Source organism: Epinephelus moara, chromosome 24 (genome assembly GCF_006386435.1).
Source record: "Epinephelus moara isolate mb chromosome 24, YSFRI_EMoa_1.0, whole genome shotgun sequence".
NCBI classification, from domain to species: Eukaryota; Metazoa; Chordata; class Actinopteri; order Perciformes; family Serranidae; genus Epinephelus; species Epinephelus moara.
The window spans coordinates 27,285,924-27,296,753 of NC_065529.1; positions in this window are offsets into that span (position 1 = coordinate 27,285,924).

Genomic DNA, 10,830 nt, shown 5'->3' on the forward strand with positions numbered 1-10,830 from the left:
TTTTTAAGTGCTGTTTCCTGCTGTAGAGTGAGTGACTGATGGACAGCTACTTGACAGAGACAGCAAACTAGCTGAAAGACATGGCAAAATGACACTGAACTGTGTGGACCTTGAACTAATGACTGAGGAGAAATCTGGACCCCGTGGCTGGAACAGTTGGGAACCACTGGTTTAGAATACATTGTATCACAATATAGCTAAATATTAAGCTTGTCTGAACATTCATGACGTATGCAGTGATGTAGTTATCAGAAAAGAAACATATTATCTTTTCTATGTAAGGAAACCAAAAATGTATGTTTCCATGGATGCAGTGAACAAACAAGGCTGCACCGAGGTCGTGAAAATTAAACTCATTTTAAGTTTATTTTCGTTAGATTTCCTTCTCTTTGGGCAGAGATGTTTGACAACATTGTTTAACTTTCAGGAATGTGGACTAAATGGTGTTACATGATTTATATGAGCTACAGTCCTATAATCTAATATCTTATATCATTTTTGGCAATATAATTGCACACATAGTCAGAATTTTACCTACATTTTAAGAGTTTGACTTTAAAACCATTTATTTACATAATAAACATCTGGCTATTTTTGCTCAGATGTAAAATATGGTTTGAAAATTCTACCAAGGAGTCTGGTAAAGTGTGGAGTTTTAAAATGGAAAATGTGTAGGAACCCTGGCCTATGTTGTTCAAACACCAAGCCAGGCTGAGGAGGCGCGGCTTTGTCTAGCCAGGTGTAACTTATTCAGGTGAGTGCGTGTCCACGGCTTTCTTAAATAGACCTCGAGATCGATCACAGATTCACCGATGCAGCAATGGAGAGGGCACGTGCCGCATAGCCTACTTCTCACTCAGTGAGCAGCGTCTCATCATGGACACTTATGAAGAGGTAAAACATATAATCACAAAGAAAGCAAACACTGCAGCGATAATAAAGCAGAGAGAGAGTGCGTGGCAAACAATTGCGGACCGACTGAATGCAGAGTGCGTGGCAAACAATTGCGGACCGACTGAATGCGTAAGTAATCTAAAAACCGCCCTCTTCGTACAAGGTACATTATTCCAGTATACTGTACATGGAATCAATCATTTTATTCATTCATTAATCAACCGTTGGTGTTATGTGGACTGTCTGACTTTGGATTGTCTTGCAGTGTAAGACAAATTGACAAATTAAAAGAAAAACCTTAAGGAAACTGGACTTGGAAATTAAGAAACTACAGAAAGAAGTAAGTGATTTTAATGCACACTGTAAGCATGACTGTGATGCAATGTATTAATCAATGTTATTTCTCTCTTTCTCTCCACAGCTCAAAGCAGACAGTGACTGATTACAGTATTTTTCATTTAAATAAAATGAGGTCAAAGAATATTGTGGTTTCATCTTCATGTTTTCATTCATTGATGTGAAGTACACTGGAGTATTGGTCCACTTAACTGGGAATATAATTTGGGAAGGTCATACAGTTATGATACCTAATAACCACTAGGCTAATTGTGTTAATGCCAAATACACCTACTTGTATGTTTATTCCAACAATTAATCTTTTTATTGGTAAAGATATGTGCATGTCAAAGTATGTTTGGGCTATGACAAAAATAATGTTTTAAATGTTACGGGTTTTTTTTTATTATTGTAAGCTTAATGTATTTTGTTCAAAAATGAGGCAAATACGTACATAAGAACATGAAATGACGGTAAAACACATTGATTTCCGATCGCAGTGACAGCTGACTGGACAGATAAGGCACCAGGCTAAACTAAGCCTGGTTGTTAGCCTGGTCGGGACCGGGCTAAGTGCACAGAATAAATATCCATGGCAACATATGTGCCTCTGCTTTCGAACAACCGAATCAACGCTAAATTAAGCCGGGATAACCAACATATCCCAGCTTAATCCCTTATCTAGGTTTCGAACAACAGGCCCCAGGATGTCTGAATCCTACTTTTGTGTAACGGGCCCCAGCGCTGCAACAATTTTCCAATTGATTAATAAGGTCATTGACAGAAAATTAAACGGCAACTATTTTGATCAGTAATTAATCGTTGAAGTTGATGAGTCCAGATTATTACATTAATATTTGCTGCTTTTCTTGGTCTTTACAGTAAACTGAATATCTGTGGATTTTGTTGGTAAAACAAAACAAGAAATATATTACATTGAATCCTGGGAGTTTTCTAATGTTTAATCTACTAAACTATTATCAAACAAATCGTCACATTAATCAGTAAAGAAAATAGTCATGGAACAAAGAGAAATGAATACATTTAAATAAATAAATAAATAAATATCGTCCTTTTGTATAATGCCTGCGGGCTGCTCTTAAAAATAAGGTGAAAACATTAAAATTTTAAACACTTAAAAAGGCACAAAAGTGAAACAGTGACAACAGTTTGAGTAGACAAAACTCCACAGCAAGCAAATCAAATATTTATCACCATACTTTGAAAAAGAAAGAAGGAAGGAAGCGCTGCTTGGAAAAACAAGGCTCTGACTCGACAGGTGCTCTTCAGTAAAGTAGGTGAACTGATATGGAACAAAAACCAAGGAGGTCTTGCTGTTTGTAAAAAATGCAGACAACCAAGGAAAAAATGCTGAGGCACTCCGTCTTCAGGTAAAAATATATAAAGTAACTTTATTTGAGCAAAGGCAACAAAACAGACCAAAAGTCTTCTTCAGGGTCTGACAAACAACTAATCAATCTCAAATATATACAGGTGAGGTTGGCATTCTGTTTGACACCAATATGTAAACAGCAGAGGGCGCTAAAGGTGTAGGCCATGTGGATGTGTCCAAAAAAAGATGGGGAAAACACCAGAATCAAATCAGATCAAATCAACTTTATTTATATGGCACTTTTCATACAACAGTAACACAAAGTGCCTCACAGAGGTTAAAAACAACAAAGATCCAAACAGAAAACAAAAAGAAAAGAGAAAACCCAACCCTCCCACCCAACAAAAAGCTATTTAGCTCATAAAATTGAGTTAGTAGCTAGGTAAGAATGATCTAAAACAGAGACATAAAATGCATCAAAACTAAAACCTATAGGCTAACTAAAATAACAAAAGATAAAGGTTAAATGAGATAAAGTGAAATCAGGTGGCTCCAATTGACGCTAATTCAAGCCTCACCTGTTAAACTTCAACTCATGCACGCGCCCAGGGAAAATAAAAAGCCCAAACTAGTCGAGTGCCGAAAATGTTGTGATGTCAAAAAAGCAAAGGAAAGGAGCGAGCGGAGGCTTTTCCTAAGGCGGAGCAAACGCTCCTTATGGAAGTGTATGAGGACTATAAGGATATGATTACGAACAAAGGCAATACTGCAGCAATTAATAAAGCAAGGCAGGTGGCGTGGCGGAATACTGCCGACAGGCTTAATGCGCAAGTGACAAAGAAAATTCAGCATTTCAGCATAATGTCATGTTATATAAATCCCGCATCAAAGGGACAAAGCATATGTAGATAAGAACACCTATTTAATCTAACAATTCAAGTATGCCTAGTGAAATTCACCAAATGTGTAAATGAATATTAGTGACTATTTATCACATTTATCTACTGATTCCTATGTACATTTCAGATGATGCATTTAATCAAACTATTTTATGTGAATCATCGCAATTATCACATAATTGATTGTAGATTTTGACATTTCCGAAATGATCAGTTTATAGGAAATAATCACATTACATTTATCTATTGATTGTAGAAAATTCCATTTAGCAAATCCATCAGTTCAGTGGAGATGAGGAAAACTATTAAGTGAATGCAGGTGATAGTGAATCAATTATCTATTTCTCATCATTTGGGAGTCATTTGTAAGCTCTATCCCTTATTATATCAAAATAAGGAAAATCCCCTTACATGTATGGAATGTGCTATAGGATGAGGAACAGGCAAACCACAATGGTGTGTGTCCCATTTTAATGTGGTTGCTTTGTGTCATGGTTAATTCATAAATATAAAAGATAACCTATGTTAATGTGAGCAAATCAAGCCCTATGCATGATGTATGGTGATGCTAGAAATAATCAAAATGAATAGAAAATACACCTTTTTTACCTCTCTGCAAACAGTTGCCTTAATTAGCCTCTCAGCATCACCAACACTATACAGGAGTGTACCGCTAGCAAAGAACTTCAGTGCAGTACAGACTGACTGCACAGTGGTCAGAGACCGGCTGCGGCGTGTGACCTTCATAATGTGTGGTTCCAGCAAACTGCATAGATACACTATGCTTTGCCTGCTGAACCGGTACCTCTCCCACAGACAGGAGTCCATCTGTATCAATGGGTTGGTCCTGTCCTGGAAGACCCTTGGGGCTGGTGGTGGTTGGAAGGCCAACTGAACAATGTGGGCCTCCTCATCAACAGGATCCTCGATGAAGGGGCATGCCATTATTTCCTAATTTACTCTCTCTTGCTCTGTCTCTGTGTCTCTCTGGGTGTGTCCCTCTCCTTCTCTGGCCGTTGTCAGTTGACCTTAATTGGCTGTGAATTTGCTAGCCAATTGGAAACAGAGTGGGGTGGGGATGGGAGGGCAATCACATATTCATGTACAATCTTTTTTTTAATGCCTCAGTTTCATTTTATTATAGTTTTGTTTTTATTAAATTGATTTTGGCTTTACAGTTGTGTTTTTTTTTTATTATCTTATTTTTATTACATTTTAATTTGTTTTTTTAATAGCTTTTATTTTTATTAATTATGTTATATATTTTATGATCTAGATATTATTTTATAATTATTAGAACTGTCTTTTAGGTGTCTGTTCTTGTCTATTGAACATTTTTTGATCATAGATGGAGCTAATCCTCACCTTAATCCGGCTACAGACCAGGATTGCCCGGCATCATAAATTACCATGGTTACTAGGCTGGGATTCAGGTTAACCACCTTGATGGAACGGAGTTGTGGCTCAGGTTGATGGAACGGAAACCAGAGTTTAGCTCAATGTATCAGGCTTAGCCAGAATCATGGTTTCATGGTTTCCATGGTTACCGATGTGAGGCTAATCTTAGCCACTTTGATGGAACAGAACTCTGGCTCACATTAGCCAGACGTGGCCATTTAAGCCTGGATTTGCCTTTAGCCTGCTTGATGGAATACCCCACAGAAAAATCACAGAGAACATGTAAACATGTGGAAAAAACAACAACAACACACAACAAGGAGACAAAGATCCCCCACATCAATAGATCATGTCCAATAATAATAATGTCTAATATCCCTAAAGTAAATATACAGGCATACATTTATTTTAAATAAATAATGTTTTGCCAAATGTGATTTTAGGAAAGCAATAATGTTGTGTTTTTTAACCATACCTTATATACATTAATGTAGACTGCTGTACAAAAAATAACAAGGATTTTCAATACACAAGTTACAATACATCAAGTTTCAATATTTACTGGGAATCAGAGAAACAGCAAAAAGTCAGTCTCGTCATTAAGACCTGGGGTCTCAGTGGCCTTTAAAGTGACAATCCAAAATGTTTCTCGCTGAGTTTTTTCAGTCTGTCACCAGCTCTTATATGGTTAGGTATAACTTCAATAGCAACCACTTTTAGGGAGGAAGGACTCCCATGTCCTGCTTGATCATAATGAACAGCCATGGGATAGTTAGGGTTTCTTGTACGAATGGCAGTTTTGTGCTCTGTCCTTGAATCTTCTTTTGGTTCTCCCAACATAAAAAAATCCACAGGGACATTCAAGACAGTACACCAAAAAAGAAGTATTACAGTTGGCAAATGATTAATCTTGTTAGTAAATACATCCCCAAACCTGTCCGTTTTAGACACATTCTCACAGTGGCAACAGTTGCCACAGGGAAAGTTACCCACAGGTTTGTGTTTGTGAAGCCAAGTAGTTTTGGGTGTCAAGTAACTGTGGACTAGTTTGTCTTGTAAGGTGGGGCCCTTTTAGAAACAAAAGCAGGAGGTTCAGGGAACAGAGTTTTCAAAAGTGAGTCACTGTGTAGTAGGCTATGCTCCAATTGCGTTTGATAATATTTCAAATCTGGACAAATTGTTTACTATAAGTCGACACAAAATAAATGTTTGACTTCTGTGGTGGTCTATGTTTTTTGTACAAAAGGCTTTTTCTGTCCATGACGTTGACTTTAAGATATGATGCCTCCAAGTCCTTGTTTTTATACCCACGCTCAGCAAAACGTGCCTTCATTTCTGCAGCTTTTAAGTTGAAGTCTTCCTCCTGGTTGCAAATGCGTTGAAGATGCTGGAATTGTCCAAATGGGATGTTTTTAAAAAGGTAAGGGTGGAAGCTGTCAGCATACAGAGTGGTATTATGGCCTGTATCCTTGCGGAAAATTGTGGAGTGCAGATTCCCAGAGGATGATTTTGTTATTTTAAGATCTAAAAAGTTTATTTCACTCTGACTGTACTCCAATGAGAGTTCAACACTGTCACTGCTGGAGTTGAGGCGGCTGTGGAATTCCTGGAGATTGTGTAAGTCACCATTGTAAAAGAATATTAAGTCATCTATGTCCGTTTATCACCATACTGTTTGTCTGTAGTCAATGAAGAGTAAAAAAAAATCCATTAATAGTCCAATATTTTTACTTAAAAGAACACATAATGAACACACACAAGCCATATTTCCCCAGAAAGTATTTTATTACATACATTTAAAGTCAGAAATGAAGACAAAAGTTACAAATAAAGAAACCCTCATCAATATTGTAATCCAAGGAAATACTACACCTAAAAAATAAAAGTAGTGTTTAAGGCACTTTGGGCTTTGCAATATAAATTCAAGCACCAGGTAGCTGAACTGCCATGGAGGCATGTATATTTGGTTTAATGTAAGATTATGTTGTAAAATACCCACTGACTACATGAAATATTAGACCGGTAAATGCATCAATTATTCTGAAGTCATACAGAAAATATATCAGACCAGTAAGAAAATCAACTTTGAGAGATTTGTGTCTGAGAAATCAGTGTCAGCACCACTGATAATGCCGTAGAGTTTCACAGATGAAGTCTCATGAATGACTGGGTCTGTGTTAATAAAAGTATCACTGCTGTAGTGGACTGAAGAGAATAAAGGGGAGGAGAGCTCCAGGGATGAGCAGCACAGTTATGTGTCTGACCTGAACAATGCACTGAAAACACATACAGAAGAATCCGTTGTATAAGGTTAAACAAACAGACGTGTGTAACGTTGCCAAGTCCACGTACTAGCTCTTGTTTTGGCTTGAAAAATATAGCAAATGCCCCTTTGAGTTAAGATTATTATGCCACAAATACTGATCCCAAAGTCAAGCATGAACATCCATGTTCAAGTCTATTGGAACTGTCTCAACAACAACAAAAAATGCTTATTTTAGCACTGAGATTAAAAGGAGGAAACTGCTAGTGTGGCTTTTTCCATAGGTAAAACAAACAAATAAACAAACAAACAAAAAAGCATGCCAAATCCTCCACAGATCACTAAATAACATGTTCTTTTTTTAAAATCCATATAAAAACAACAACACATAACTTTAAAGTTCAACAGCTGTTGAATTGTGTCCTCAGGTATAAACTGGGAGCAGCACTACGCTTATTAATTCTCAGCAGAGCAGTGATTCTCCAAGAGGGGTCTGGGGACCCACAGGGGTCTCTGACACTGCCAGGCGCTCCCTGAAAAGTTTCCACATTCATTCATTTAAGTTGCTCTGATTTATATCTTCTATTAAAATATATTATCACCAGAATCCACATTTTATTTAGCCTTTGTTAGCATAGAGAAACTATTTCTTGGTGTGCGTGTTTATGTTCTCAAATGCACTTCAAATCAGCCCTTTCTTCTTTATTTGCCTTTGATAGTTTGTTAAGGTACAGCACAGTGTTACTTGCAGCTAACTCAATTTACCAATCCTAAGTCATGCCCCCCTTAGTTACTGTTGCTAAGTCGGACAAGCTTGGCAAAAAGAAACATGGTGACACTGGTTCCGCTTAGACGAATTCCGCACTGTTTGTTAGAGTTTGTGGGAGTCAGAAAATTTAAGAAACCGACAGCAAGGACTGCGGTTTGTGATGGAATGATGTATTCACAATGTTAACATTTATGAATGAGGCACTGACACACAAGTAGAGACTGAGGATGACAAGGCTATCAGTCAACATCGCTCATGCACTATATTGCTGTCTCTCAAATCGTGTACTTCTGTACTTACACTTAATATTTTGAGTGTATAAGTGCGTTCACACTGAGAAGTATGGAAAAATGCAGTACACTATGAGTACCCGGATGGTGCACTCAAAACGGTCAAGAAGTTGAGTGTGGAACTATAGACACTTCTCGCCCTCAATGGTTGCCATCTTGGTTATGTAGCGGATTTAATTTAGCAGTCTATAATGATTTGGTACTGCAAACGATTATGCAAATGCCAATGCTAGTTTGCTAACTAGCTAATTTCATTTCCGTAGTCATTTCCGCTGAGTGCACAACGGCCGTGTTTGATTTGAGACAACACTACCCTGTCGAAATTCACGCACTACGCCAATAAGCACATAGTGCACATAGTATACTACGTGGAAGTGTACTTACGGAAGTATGTGATTTGAGACACAGCATATGTGTCCCCTAATCCCCATCTGGAGATCTGTAAAGTATTCTATGTATTTACCACTGACAACAGACCATAGTGCTGACCTAATGTTAGTCTCTCTTTCCTTTTATATTGATGGTACCTTTGCAAGTTTTCAAACTTTATCTGTGAAATTTAACCTGTCTAGTTCAAACATGTTTCGATACTTTCAAATTCGTCAGTTTTTAAAAACTCATAATCCTTTGTTTCCATCACTACCACCCAAATCCGGTATAGACACACTCCTTGAAACTCCTCCCATGCCTAGAGGACTTATCTCCTGGTTATACAATAGTATTCTTTCTTTTAAGGACCATACACTTAACAATATTAAGGGCGCATGGGAGAAAGAGCTGGGTAAGGAGTTTGATGATGACTGGTGGGAGAGGACTACCAGTCGTGTTAACTCCTCTTCCTCCTGTGCTCGTCTAAATTTAATCCAGTTTAAAGTACTGCATCGAATGCATCTTTGTAAAGTTAAACTTTCAAAATTTTATACTGAAATAAATGATAAATGTGATCGATGTGTGCAATCTCCAGCTGATCTAAACCATATGTTCTGGTCATGCTGCATTGTTAAATTTCGGGTCCTTTTATTTTAAAATGATCTCTGAGATTATTGGGGTGGAGGTTCAGCTGGGTGCAGAAACAGCTATCTTTGGAGTTCCTGATACGAGTAATAATTTTACATCAAAACAATTAAACATTATTTCATTTAGCTCCCTTCTTGCTTGTAGAAGGATATTATTACTTTGGAAGTCCTCTGCCCCTCCTTCATCCTCATCATTGTTGGAGGAACTGATGACATTTCTTAAACTNAAATTTATTTTTTTTTATTTTTTTGTGTAAGCGTAAGCTTAATTCTACTTGGGTGCTGTGTCTCAAAAATATGTAGGCCTACCTGTATATGTAAAAGGGCTGTACTTACATGTACATGCAGGTACATGCATTTAAATGTATTTAAATGTGTGCATGGTGCACATGTATTAAGGGAATTAAATTTTTATTTTATTTATTTATTTTTGCATCGGCAGTGGGTGGGATCAAAATTAAAAAATGGAGGAATACTCTGAAACAAATCTATGTATGTATTGATCTGTACATTTATTCCTGCCAATAAAAAAAAAAAAAAAGTCTCTCTTTCCTTGAGAAAGTTACATTAGTTAATTCAGGGCCACGCGTAGATCTACAGAGATAATATAAACAAAGAATGTTGGCTTTTATATTTTCCGGCTAACAATCCATCATGTCATCTTAAAAATATGTCGGCAACCAACCTATCTGTCCTTTTCCAAATCTCTTTAACATTAACCTGACTGATGTCGTTAATCTGACAATATGCTAACTCCTCTTAATGTAGCTATAGACGGGTTTCTGTGCAATGTCATCACAGAGATGTGCACGCAGCTAGGGGGCAGTTTTCACTGCATTTCTGGCAGAGCCAAGATCCAAAGCAGAGATGGCAAGGAGTTATAAGTTTATAAGGAGTTATGAACACTGGGCTTCTCCATGAGATAGGTGTTTGTATCGGGCTATACAATTTCTGGGTTAGGGTTTGGGGTTTTCTGGAATAGAGTAGGGATCTGGTAATCATTAGTTTATGTTTCTAGCTGAGGTACTGTGTTGTGTAGAGATGCAAAAAATGTTGACATTGACCAAAACCATTGATAATTTTGTGACCAATTACGAACTTCAGACGATGTTCGAGGTGCTTTGTTACAGACACACACAAGCCTGTGGTGATGCAACTATGTTAAGAAGTACTTTAACAACACTTCAACAGCAACTCAGCAATAGTGTAGCTGGTTGTGTTGTTGCATGTGAGCACAGCATCACTGAGGACTAATTTATTGATGTAACTGGATCAGTCTGAGCTACTGAAGCTTCCAGTGTAATTGGTGCCAGTCATTTCCACACTGTCTCAGGCCTTGCTAGCTAGCTGTCACATGCATCTTTTGCATAGATGTATAACAACATAATAATAATATCTTGTACAGTGTGTTTATGGTAGCTGTCAAAATCCTTTCAAATGTGGCAGGTCGCAAAGTGGTCTTGTACACATTTTTACTTAGTTAGCTTAGCGATACTAACGTTACAACCATGCTCCTGATATTGTCAAACAAGGAGAGAGTAGACAGGCTCAACAACCAACGGAATCAGGTAATGTCGAGGTAAATTTATAGGTTATATCGGCAAGCCATGAAAGTTTTTGTGATTCGGCTAG